Source organism: Castor canadensis, chromosome 11 (genome assembly GCF_047511655.1).
Source record: "Castor canadensis chromosome 11, mCasCan1.hap1v2, whole genome shotgun sequence".
Lineage (NCBI taxonomy): Eukaryota > Metazoa > Chordata > Mammalia > Rodentia > Castoridae > Castor > Castor canadensis.
The window spans coordinates 126,558,605-126,572,058 of record NC_133396.1 but is presented as its reverse complement, the minus strand read 5'-3'; the positions used below and the strand labels follow the sequence as shown (position 1 = coordinate 126,572,058).

At 42.5% G+C, this 13,454-nt stretch overlaps 1 protein-coding gene across 1 annotated transcript in view; it reads right to left on the bottom strand.

Annotated features, from left to right (window-relative positions):
• Positions 1-12,540, bottom strand: part of Ctse (cathepsin E) — a 34,844-nt gene extending 22,304 nt beyond the window's left edge. The window contains exon 1 of the mRNA XM_020180687.2: positions 12,433-12,540. The gene's annotated coding sequence lies outside the window, so the exon portion shown is untranslated. The remainder of the gene's footprint in view (positions 1-12,432) is intronic.
• Between the last annotated feature and the right edge of the window lie 914 nt (positions 12,541-13,454).

The window sequence follows — 13,454 nt, the reverse complement described above, 5'->3', positions numbered from 1 at the left end:
TAACCTATTATCAGATTCCTGGGATTAGATATGAACATCTTTGGGACCCCCCCTCCCTTTTTTTGAGAGCAGGTCTCATTATATAGCCCAGGCTGGCCCCAAACTCCATATGTAATTAAGGCTGGCCTCGAACTCTGGATCATCCTGCCTCAGGCTCCCCTCCTAGCCCACTCCCGCCCTGCATACTGGGATTATAGATGTGTGCCACCACACTTGACTTGGACCATTATTCTAATTGCCAACCATTATAACCTATTTAAAAAATTACCCAGGCATGTTGGCTCATGTCTGTAATCCCAGCTGCTTGAGAGGATTGAGGTCTGAGGCTGGCTGTGGGCAAAAGCACGAGTCCCTACCTGAAAAATCACGAAAGCACAAAGGCTGGGTGCATGGCTCAAGCGGTAGAGAGTCTGCCTAGCAAGTTTGAGTCCTTGAGTTCAAACTTCAGTACTGCCAAAAAAAAAAAAAGTGCAATGACAACAGAGTGATACTTCAGCTTTTGGTTGAAGCCATCAGTAGTAGTGTGTTAATTGCATACAGTGACCAGGGAAGCAGAAACACGGGGAAGGGGAGAATCCAGGTCTGTTTGGTCAAGTTAAATATGGGATGCTGGCACACTTCCTGGGGGCGCTGTCAGATTGTTGAATTTATGGGTGCCCCTAGGACTGATGGGGGCTGGAGATCTAAATTTGGGAGGTATGTGGGAAATGGTGAAAGTCAGGAATCTGTCTGAGAGAGCGTGAGTGAGTGGAGAAGAGAAGCCAGGAATGGTGCTCTGAAGCCCCATAGAAGGAAGGAGCAAGGGGTGCAGCAGGAGCAGTCTGTGGGGATCAGGGAAAGCCACTCCCCCTCCTGAGAGCCTCCCCCAGAGCCACCACTCCCCACCTTTCCTATTTTTCATCTCTCTCACTGTTCTGTATGGGAGGCCCACTGTCCGTAATTCTGTCACTTTGTTTGTTTGTTTATTGCCTCACCATATTGTAAGGTCCAAAAGAACAGAGCTTGGTCAGTCTCTCTTTCTTTTGGCAGTACTGTGTTTTGAACTCAGAGCCCATGCTTGTAGACAAGAGTTCTACCACTTGAGCCACACCTGACTCTTTTTCCTTTAGGTTACTTTTCAGATAAGGCCTTGCATTTTTGCTCAGTCTGGTCTCAGACCATGATCCTCCTACCTATGCCTCCCATGTAGCTGGATCACAGGTGTGTCCCACTACGCCCAACTTGTTGGTTGAGATAGGGCCTCATTAATGTTTTTCTCATTAATGGTCTTAGACTGTGATCCTACCAATCTCTGCCTCCTGAGTAGCTAGGATTACAGAGTAGCTGGGTTTACAGGTGTGTACCACTGTGTGCAGCCTGAGCATGGCCAGTCTTAACTGTTGCTATATTCCTAGCACTTGAATGAATAAGCAAATGGATGAAAATTGATTTCACTTTGTGACCCCAATCCATAAATAAAGCAAATGGCACTAAAATTTAAAAGTTAAGGGGAAAAGTGCAGCTCCCTCATCTCCCCCGCTGACTGTTTCCGATAGGTAGTCACAGAAAAGTTGTCTCCTGGGGATTCAAAAGCAGTAGGAATGTACCTCAGTTTGTTCCACCTGTTGTCACCATTGTCCACTTATTCCCTAGCGCAAGGCACTGTCCTCTTAGCTTAGTGCCTAGCACCTGGAAAGCACTCACTAAAATTTAGCTATTCTTTCATTATTTCATCTTTTTTCTTCTTTTGGTAGGACTGGGGTTTGAACTCAGGGCTTTGCACTTGCAAAGCAGGCACTCTACCACTTGAGTCACACCTCCAATCCATTTTGCTCTGGTTCGTTTGGAGATGGGGTCTTGTGAAGTATTTCCTTGGGCTGGCCTCCAAACACAATCCTTCCATCATAATCTTAGCCTCCCAAGAAGCTAGGATTATGGGTGTGAGCCAGAGGCACCTGGCTCACCTTTTGATCCTTTAAAAATACCAATAACCCTGGGAAAGATGGGCCCCAGAAGTCATTTGCTTCTTAGTATGAATTAATTTCTTGGCAGGAATAGTTAAGAAAGAACCCTGGACAGAGGATTGTAGAAAAAAGGGTTTCCAGAATATGCCAGAGAATCTAAAGGAAAATCTCAGTTTCTGACTTTGCTGAGGCTCATGCCTGCCAGCAGGAAGACTGCTCTGCAGGCCCTCTCAGCCCCTGGCCTGCCCCTGGGGGTGGCGGGGGGGCGGTGTAAGAGCTGAGCCAGGCTGCAGAGGAAATGAAGGGCCTCTCAAGGGAGGGGCAGGGGACAGAAGATGGGCTGGGTGAGCAGCCAGCAGTGAGGCAGCCCTGTCAGCATGGATGACTCCTCCTGCTGCTGCTGCAACCCCAGGAAGCAGGTAACTTGGGCAGGACTGAGCTTTCTCTTTCCATTTCTTTCTGCTTGTCTGGAATTTGAGCTCACCCAGTATAAACTGGATTACATTGTTCAGTACAGCTTAGAATAATATTTTGATACATTGGGCTAAATAAAATATACTGTTAAGATTAATGTTGCTTATTACTACTTTAAAAATGTGACTATTATAACATTTAAAATTATTCATGTGGCTTGTGTTACATTTCTCTCTACATCTCTGGTCCGCCCTGCACAGGCCTCCCCTTTCCCATCCCTTCTCATTCCCTTAACCTCCAAGCAGACTAGAGATGCTCTTCTCCCTGGGCATCCAAAGCACTCAGAACCTTGTTTTGACTGGAGCAGGCTCTCTGTATTTGGTATTTGTGGAATCACTGATCCCACCTTCCAAATGTGTCGTCCTTGTCATTTATGGCGTATCTATAATTGCCCCTTTCCTTCTAGGGAAATGGCATTCAGGGTGCAGGGAGGGGGAGAACTTTAATGGAGACCTGGGCTCCCCGCTGTACAAATGCTATGATCTTTAACCTTATTGTCACGTCAGCCCCATATGACAAGCATTATTCCACTTCTTCAGATGAAGAACGTGATGCTCACAAGGCTCCCGTAGCTTGGCCCACATTGTCACCTGGGAGAGGTGCAGGGTCCTTACTTGAGAACCGTGTGCCTGACTCACAGTGCGGGTTTTTCTCTTGCCAGCAGCATGTGGCTACACTTCTGCCACATTTGAGTCTACCAGGCCCCCCCATTCACATGTCCTACCATGCCTGCACATGGGAGCAGAAGGGGACCATGATGATGTGCTTTGTGCGGCACTTACAGACGGCTCAGGGAAGCAAGCTGTCAGGTCTGAGAGCACAGGGGTACATTCTAGCCCCACATGTCCTCTGCCTTACTAAGCAGCCTAAGACAAACAGTTTTCTGCCTCTACAATACAAAGGGGACCTTGACAGCTTGTGATCCCAAGTCTTGTGGGTGAAGAAATTGAGTTAGTCTGTCCATAACTCAATAAAGGCTGTGCCTTAATCTCTCATGGTTTATACCTGACATTAGAGGAACTTTTTTCTAAACAAGAATTTAGTTTTTTGTTTTGTTTTATTTTAAAAAGAAGGAAACCAGCCCCAGAAACCTGCGAACCTATTATTTCCTTGTGTCCCAGTTTCTTTTGAATGTGCTGAACTCTAAGTTCTAGACAATGTTGGCTATGTCTCATGGGTGGGCAGAAAACCTCAAGTTCATTTTCAAGGATTGGGGGCTTTTGATGGCTACCCAGGCAGGAGGTGGTTTCCAGAGTGGTTTCATTGAACTGTATCCTCGGGAATTTGACCTGGCATCATTGCTCTGACAGCTACAAGTCCCATTAGCTGTTAGCAGATCAGAGCAAGTGCCATGTCCTTCATTTGCCTGTTAGTAATTCTCCCAAAGCTGTTTTATAAAGAGCGGCATCAAAGCTGGGGGTGATCTCAGGAGTCCTCTCTTTAAGAGCCTGGATAGCCTTTTGCTTTTCAAAGGTGGCTGTAAAAGTGGCATCCGGTCCAGCCTGGGGCTCCCAGCTGCAGCTCTGATTAGTCTAAAAGCACTTGAGGCCACTACAGCAGCCCAGGCCCACCCGTATTTCTTTATTCAGTGTCTGCTAAGACCCCTGAAGCTGAATCTTCTAAATGAGTTGTCATTTCTTGTTTCAAATCTCAGGAATGTAAATTTAAGTGTCCTGCAGTAGTTTATTTTCCTTCTAAATGGATTTTAAGTGAAATAATGGTTGTTATTTGGTCAGCTAGGCTGAGCCCTAAATTAATTCACTACTATTCATTGAGGTGTGGTGTTAAAAAAAAATGGGTGAGGGAATACATCCTTTCTGTACCTCCCTTTGAAATTTGGCTCTGGGGTTCAAAGGTGGGGAAAGCAGACAGAAATAACTGTCAGTAAGGATTTGAAAACCTACCGCTCACTGCTTGTGTTAACAGCCAGCACCTGCCTGCTGTTAGTGCTTTCCACAATGCTAGTCAAGAATCCTTGCCTAGCATCGTGTGTAGCCGTGAGTAAAAGGAAGTATTTTATATGAACAAAAGCCCTATTACAGCCAGGCTCATGGCTCATGCCTGTAATCCTAGCTACTTTTGAGGTTGAGATCAGGAGGATCAAGGTTCCAGGCCAGCCCCGGCAAACAGTTTGTGAGACCTGTTTCCAAAATAACCAGAGCAAAATGGACTGGAGTTGTGGCTCAAGTGGTAGAGCTCCTGCTTTGCAAGTGTGAAGCCCTGAGTTCAAAGCCTGGTCCTATAAAACAAACAAATAAACAACCCACCACCACAACAAAAAGCCCCTATTGAGTTACTTCTGGAAGACAAATAAGCAAGGAAACAAACTCTTTCAATTTATGGACAATGGAAATTATTAAAGCATATTTTATACATTTATTACTTTTTCTTTTTTTAGTTTGAGTTGTTTTTTTTTTTTTTTAATTTTGGTGTTTATGGAAACAGGGTCTCTTACTATGCAGCTCAGGCTGGAACTCTCAGTCCTCCTGCCTCAGCCTCCCGAGTACTGGGATTACAGAGGTGAGCCCCCACACCAACTCTATGTTACTTTCAGATTAATTTCATCCTGTGAAAATCCATACATCACTAGAGGGTAACTTAACCTTGCAGGCTGCAGTTTTATGGGAAGAACCAGGCAGAGCTGCTTCTCTTGCTTGCAAAAGCTTGTTACATATAACTCCCCACTTTGAAAAGACCACAATTGATATACTCTATGTCTGAAGAAACAAAGGCAAAAATGACCTTAATCTTAACAAGGCTGTGAGGAGATAGCAGTCCAGGGACCAGTGTGGCACTTTTGGACATTACTGAGAAAAGTTTGTAAATTTCTGACTGGACCAAGAGCCTTTCGATGCAGGGAGCACACAGTTAGCACTCAATAAATGCTAAATAGACAGGATGTGGTGAGGATCAGCTCTTTGCTGACATCTCCTCTCTCTGGAGCCTTTTACCTCCTCCCATAGCTGCTATTGGGGCTCAGTGTGGGAGAAAGGAGCACGGCCCCCACAAGCCCACTCGGTGGTTGGTGGAACGACCACAGAGAACCCTTCCCAAAGGCAAAGTGACATCCCAGTTCAGATGCAAGGCTGAAGTCCCAGTGGAGCAGGTATGGCAGTGCTGTCCAGGGTGTGTTAACTCTGATGAAGCTGAGGGAAGGAAGATGGAAAGGTGACAGTTTCTGGGAGTGGACCACACTTTCACTGTACCTGCAGGTGCTGCGGGGCCTGTGGAGCAGGCTTCTGGGGGGCTAGTTGGGCCCCTTTTCCCTTGCAATCCAGTGAGTCCTTCCCAAGAGTGGCACAAATGAAGAGACCAAGAAAAACTGGCCAGAATGCCAACTGGGTGATGGAGGGATAGGTCAGACTGGGTGTGCAGGACCAGAGAACCTGAGACTAGAAGCCCCAACCTCAAGTCCTTGCTCAGACAGTGGATTCTTCCTGAGCCACCGAAGATGCTAGCTCCTTCCTTCAAACTTTCCCTATTACTTTACAATGTGTATATCTGTAACATCTACTCTGCACTTGACTTTGAACTTCAAAATGAACTTCAAGACTCAGAGTGACTTAGAGGAGGCTCAGGTGCTGGGTGTCCCAGATTAAGGTGACATTTAGGGAAATGCACTTTAAAATAGAATCCTGGGAAAATGGATATACATAACCCTCACTGATCCCATCCTAAAAAAAAAAAAAACAAAACCCCAGGTCCATTGCAAAGCTACTTCACCGACCGACATTGAAAGTAGCAGACATTACTAGAAAGAGGTCAGAGCACAAGATAAATGAGGTTTGGCAGGTGCAAGGAGGAGAGATGCTCTGGAAATAGAAGGGAGACATTAAGGTGTTTTGTTTGCTTTTGTGGTGGTGCTGGAGTTTGAACTCAGGGCCTCACGCTTGCTATGCAGGTGATCTACCACTTGAGCCCTTCCCCCAGCCCTTAAAATTCTCATCAGGAGAATTTTTTTTTTCCAGGTGTTGCATTCACAGGCAGCTTTGATGATGCCCAGCTGCCTTTTGACAATTTTGCTCACTGCTTTTCAAAAGCAGTCATTACTTTCCAAAGCTCTCTTTGCAGCTGGTTCTGTTCTGCCTTTCCTCTTTGTTCCTCCTTCTCCCTTATAGCACAATATACGTTTACTTTAGAAAAAAATGTGAGAGAATAAAGAAAAATACAAAAATCATCAGGAATCCCACCCCACAGAGATAATTATTATTCACATTTTGGGCATTTACTTTGTCCTGATTTGGATGTGGAACAATGGTCATGGCCATAGTGTTTTGCTGAGTGAGGACAGATGGACGGTGTACACACGCCGAGATGCACACATCGGTGCATTTATTTCAATGGAGAATGCTTGCATTCTGCTGTGTTGTCTGCCTTGTGTTCACTCAGCATCTGTCCAATCGATTTGTTTCCAGGGGTACTGTAATGGTCAGGTCCTGTTTTGTCCATAGATGTCACTCCATTTACACAGCAATTCTCATTACCTGGTATGGAGGTTGTTTCTCAATTGTTGCTGCTGTAAATGACAAAGCAGTCACTTGCCTTACAGCGGGATCTTTGTACATAGATCTTTGACTATTTCTTCAGAATAAATTTCCTTATGTAGGGTTATTGGGATCAAAGATATGTGTGAATATTTCCAATGCATTTTTTTTCTGGTATGGGGGATTGAATCCAGTGTAGAATTCTATGCATGCTAGACAAGGGCTCTACCTCTTGAACCATATCCCCAGCTCAAAGATATTTCTTTTTTCTCCCTCCCTCCCTCCCTCCCTTCCTTCCTTCCCTTTTTTTGTTTGCAGTTCTAGGAATCAAACCCAGGGCCTTGTGAATACTAGGTAAGTGCTCTACCACTGAGTTATGTAACTAGCTCTTTTTGAGTAGCTGGGACCTACAGGGTACATCACCATGTCTGACTTGTTTTGAGCTAAGATCTCAGTAACTTTTGCCCAGGCTGGGCTCAAATTCCAATCCTCCTGTCTCTGCCTCCCCAGTAGCTGGATTTATAGGAATGTGTCACCATACCTGGTCTCCATTGCTTTTTGATACCACCAAGTTGCCCTTGAGAAAGATGGCAACAGTTCACCCTCTGGCTAAACAGTGTCCAACCTCAGAACATTTAGCCAGGGTGAGCATAGTAATTTTTTTTTTTTCAAAAATGTTTTTAAGGCCAGGTGCAGTGACTCAAGCTTACTATCCCAGCTGGGGTGGGGAAGCACAAACAGGAAGATTGAGATCCAAGCCAGCCTGAGCATAAAGTGAAACCCTATCTCAAAAGTAACCAACACAAAAAGTGCTGCCTAGCAAGCTTGAGGCTCTGAGATCAATCCCCAGTACCAACACCAAGAAGAAAAATTGTTTCAAATCATTTTAATTTAATCTCCTTGTTTTTGAGCAAGATGGAACATTTTACAGATGTCTGTACCTGGCCACGTGCATGGGTCTAGGCAAACGTTACTCAGTGTTAGTTGGGTGCAGAGACTGGGCAGTAGCCCAGCACAGTGACACCGAGACATGGCTCTTCCCTGGAGGAATTACAGCCCAGCGGGGAAGACAGACAATGGAGAGATGACAGATTACAGCTCTGTGTGACAAATGCCCCAACTGGAGGTAGTGGTGGAACCTTCACTCAGCTTCCCTCTTGGGTTGGGATTGGAGCAGGAGGGTTCTGGAAGGAGGGACCCTGTCAGTTTAGTCCTGGTAGGAGACCAGGAGCTATCAGGGTGAAGAGCAAGGAAACAGTGTCCTGGTGGTGGAGGGGCAGGAGACAGATGGTGCACGGGCAGGAATGAGTCCAGGAACTGATAAGCTGCCAGAAGACCATATTGCCAGCAGCACAAATTGTAAGAGGATCTGAGAAGAAGACAGGATGATGAGGGGCAGGACTCAGGTTATGACTGGCCATCTATGCCAGGGTTAGGTGTTTGGACTCCGTTCTGGGTGGCTGGGAGACACTGCTCACTGTCACGAAGATTTCTGCACAGTGACAACTTCAACAGGGATGCATGCACACAGAAGGGACCCGAATGCTGCCCTGGCTGCCTCTTGCCCACCACTGCTTCATACGTCACAAGAGGGTGCAAGGCCACTACTTTCCCCTGTGGTACCTTTGTGGTGCCCCCTCCTAGGTAGAATCACGGCACGTTGATACGTTACGTGCTTGTGAGTAACAACAACACAGATGCAAGTTGATGCTACACAAATTACGTGTGAGATTATCAAATCCCAAATAACAGAAAATTCATGGGTTTTGACTCAGAAAAAAATCTCTGGGATATAGCAATGTGCCACAAGACAGTTTCTGTCATAAAATAATTCTCATGGGAACAAACTTCTCTGTGGTAATTCCAATCTGGCTTGTTCCAGCATCTTCTTTCCAGTCATTGGTGGTGTTATTCTCTCGTGGGAGAGATGAGTGGCTTTTATAGACTTTGTGAGAAGCTATATTTTCCATTTTTATTTATTTATTTTTTTGGCGGCACTGGGGTTTGAACTCAGGACTTCACGCTTGCTAGGCAAGTGCTCTACTACTTGAGCCACTCTGCCAGCCTGGAAGCTATATTTTCCAATGCTGGCTAATACTACCCAGGTTGATGCAGCCTGAGCACCACAATTGTTTAATGAAGTGTGTTACTGCAGGTAAACTGAGGCACTTCATGGGACCTGGCTAGACTTCTGAAAGTGACTTCTGGATAGTTCCTCTTTCACCAATGTTTTGTCAGCAATCACACTTCTTGCTGTGTTCCTTAATTTTAATATTTATATATATATTTTTTTTTTGGGGGGGGGATTGAGGCAGAGTCTCACTGTGTAGCCCAGGTTAGCCTTGAACTCACAACCCTCACATCTCAACCTGCCTATTGCTAGGATACAGGTATGAGCCACCATGTCCAACTTACTCATATATTTTAATAGTTGCAGAAGTTCATGTTTATCATAAATTTTAAGATTATACACACCATCTAGAATATCGAAAAGGCCACAATATTCTTTGCAGATCACAAACCTTTCCTTTAAAGAAATATTGTTGCTTCTAATATAGAAAAAAAAAGATTCTGGTATTGCTCTTTGGTTTGTAGAAGAGCTGGTCATACTAGTTACAGTCAAAATAAATCTCTCCTTTTTCTGGTACTTTCTGTTTTGCAGAGGTTAGCATCAATGTTAAAAGATTGTTGTTTGTGTAATATGAATAATATATAATTCAGAAACAATGCATTATCAACTGGGTAAAACTTAATTTTTTCTAAGAGTTCTTGATCCTATTGATAGTTTCCAGGATATTCTGTACATTAACTTTTGATTTCTGCTTATTTTAACATTTAGGCTGTCATAAATTTTACTTAAAATATCATGCCAAATTTGTGCCGAGAAAATATATTTAGAAACGTATTTGTGAAAGAAACTATATTTATTTAGTTTATATTTTCAAAAGTGTAGGTCTGGCTTGTGTTGAAGAATCTATGTATTTATTAACATCAGTGATTTCTAAAAGGATACTCCATATGCCTCTAATTGACTTTTTTGGGGTCACAATGGCTTCAAACCAGTATTTCTTTCATGTATTTGATAGTGGTCACAATTTAAGTTTGGTTGCTCTTTTCTGAATGCTCATTAATATTTTGTTAAGTCAAACAACTCTTGGGTGACATAATAGAACTTAGCAATTTCATAAGAACCTTTTCTCTCTCTTTCTTTTTTTGGTGGTAGTGGGGATCAAACAGAGTCATCCACATGCTAGGAAAGTGCTCTCCCACTGAGGTACAGCCTGTAACTTTTAGACATGTGACTCTCTGCTACGTTTAAAGAATGGGCAGCCTTAGACTCTTTGAGGGAACTTATGTTGAAATCCATTAAGACCCTCTTATTTTTTTCTTCAGTATATCCCCATTTCCTCAAATTGTTATAGCCTAGATTCATCATTTTTTTGTTTGGGGTCTATTAAAACTCTGGAGAGTCCTTTGTCAGTCATATCATTTGCTGTGGAAAAATATTTAATGTTTACCTATGGCCAGATTTGCATTTTGAAAATTGAAGAATCTAAAAATTAGCTCTTACGCATGGCTTACATCCATAGGAGACAGATCTCAGTTACATAACTGTGTGATATTTGTTTATTTATTACACTATTCAGAAATTATTTTCGTCAACTGTATATTTTAATATACAGCTGCTATATTTTAATTATCTGATTTTGGTTTTCATCACACACACCACGTGTAAATGTCATTTGGTGTTTACTTTTGTGTTCATGAATAAATCCTCTATGATTTCTGTAAATGTAGAAAATCCCCCTAAAATGTTCACGCTGTCTCTTGGATGACCTTCTGAGTGCTAGACGTTGTCTTGTCAACAGCATAATGGGGTTCGTGTTCAGCAACAGCACAGAAGTGTTTTCCTCGCCATACACACAGAGTCTGTGTTGGTGACCTTAATAATCACATATTTTCAAATCCGATTTGAAATTTGAAAACTGAGCACAGCCATGGATATTTATTTCAGATTCCTCATGTTTACAAAAACAAGTGCTAAATCCTTCCAATCTTCTCACTCTTTCTCATTTTCCAGTTGATTTTTTGTTCTCAAAGATGTAGAATCCTTTGAAGTATATAAAGTAAACAGAATGTAGTGATTTGTTCCCTCCCATTTGGGAAAAATATGTTTATTCTATTTCCTCAATTTTCCAACCTATATTATAGTTTACAAAGCAAAAATTTCTTTCTTGAAGTGGATCATTTTATAATTTTTGCAATTGTCTTATTTCATTTTCAAACTGTGTGGCCATGTATTTCAATCCCTGGCATTTTTAAAATCTAATTTTCCTTGAGATTTATTGATCGTGTTTGACAGTAGAACTAAATAAAATTCATACCTTGCTCATTCTTCTGTGACACATTCACTTAAACCAACAGCTCCCAGCTCCTTAATTTTCTTTTGGTACTGGGGTTTGAACTTAGGGCCTCATGAGTGCTAGGCAGGCACCCTACCACTTGAGCCACTCCACCAGCCCTGTCTTATGCTGGGTATTTTCAAGATAGGGTCTTGCAAACTATTTGCCTTGGGCTGGCTTCAGACCAGGATCCTCCTGATCTCTGCCTTATTTTGGTTTGGTATTCCATGTTTTCCCTCCCAAATTTAACCAAAAATCTGAATAGTTTTTTTTTTTAACTTCTTGTCTAGACAGCTTTTCATTTTCTATTTTTAGTTCAATATTTTTTCTTTTCAATATCTTATTGAATGTTAAATAAATACTGTTAAAATATGAGTAGCATATCTTAGAATTTGTAACTTTAAAAGTAATCTGTAACCAAGTGTGGTGATGCACACCTGGGTCCCAGCTTACTTCAGAGCCTGAGGAAGGAGGCTCATTTTCCCACACAGGCCCTGGCAAAGTTAGCAAGACCCTATCTGAACAACAAACTGAAAACTAAATGAGGGGCTGGAGGTGTGGCTCAAGTGGTAGAACGCCTGCTTTGCAAGCATGAAACCCTGAGTTCAAATCCCAGTCCCACCAAAAAAAAAAAAAAAAAAAAACAAGAGCAAAAACAAAAAAACTAAATGATGGAGGTGTGACTCAAGTGATAGAGCACTTGCCTAGCAAGGCAGAGGCCCTGAGTTCAAACTCCCATACCTCAAAAAAAAGAAAGAAAGAAAAAAGTAATGTCATGAAATTTTACCAGCAGTTCATTTTTGTTCTAAAGAAATTTCCTTTAATTACTTGTAATAACATAACAACATTTTGTTACATAGGACTCTGATTTATGAGCAGAAAATGCATTACAGCTATGTAATAGTACATGAATATTAATTACTGTAAACAAGTATGGCAGAGTGAAAGTCTTCTACACCTAAAGTAGAAACTCTTTCCACTTCAACCAATGAAATAAGTAAGTATCAACCTTTTCAGAGAAAGTCTCCTCTGCCAAAAAAAATCATAATAAATGATTTTTTTTGTTAAATAAGACATTATATTGTCATTTGCCAGAAAATTATTGTAATAAGAACATAAATCACTAACCTTTGGAGACACCAGTTAAATAAAAATGTCAATTTTCGTAGCAAATGGGTGATAGGGTTGGTACTTGTGAGATCTGTGTAGAGAATGCAGGTTTTGCTGTTTGCTAACTGTGACCTTGAGCAACTCTTATCACTCGGACACTTCAGCTGCAGATTGAGGAAAATATACTTAGTCCTTCTAACTGCTGCCGCGAACTCAGATCTACCCCCAATTCTACCCTTGAACTTAGTCCAAAGCCCAAGAAGCCACAGAGAAACATCCAGTTCTGAGAAGCAAATGACACCGTGTGATGGGCGTACGGTTTCCACTTGGCACTGATTGAAAAAATGTGCTTGCTTTGTGAAAAATTTTATGGTGACTTAAAATCGAATAAAGGATATGTGTAAAACCAGATAGTAATTCCTATAAATATGGACCCGTTTCTGTTACATCAGCTTTGGACAGGGGCTAGCTTCTCTTGTTCACTAGTGGATTTTTGGAGGAACTCACGAGGCTGTTGTTTGGATTTTCTTAGAAAGTCAAAATTTTTCTTTTGGTGGTACTGGGATGTGAACTCAGGGCTTCACGGTTGTTAGGCAGGTGTTTCACTGCTTGACCCTTTTTGTTCTGGTTATTTTGGAGAAAGTTCTCACTTTTTGCCCAGGTTAGTCTGTATAGCATAGTTGGGATGACAGACACATACCACAACACCCAACTATTGGTTGAGATGGGGTCTTGTGAAGGTTTTGCCCAGGCTGGCCTTGACCTGCAATCCTCCCAATCTCATCCTCCCAAGTAGCTAGGATTATAAGCATGAGCCACCAATACCCAGCTAGGAAGCCAAATGTTAAGGCAATTGTTTGCTGTTTGCAAATAAGCTTCCGTGCAAACTGAAAATCTCAAAGTGATCTTTAAAGCAACCCCACAGAATAAGTAGGTTCTATGATAAGCCTCAAAAGGACACAGGGTTTCTATTTTGAGAAATGAAATTTTGCAGTAACAACCAGAAAAACATTTGAAGTCCCCGAAATGGTGAGATGATT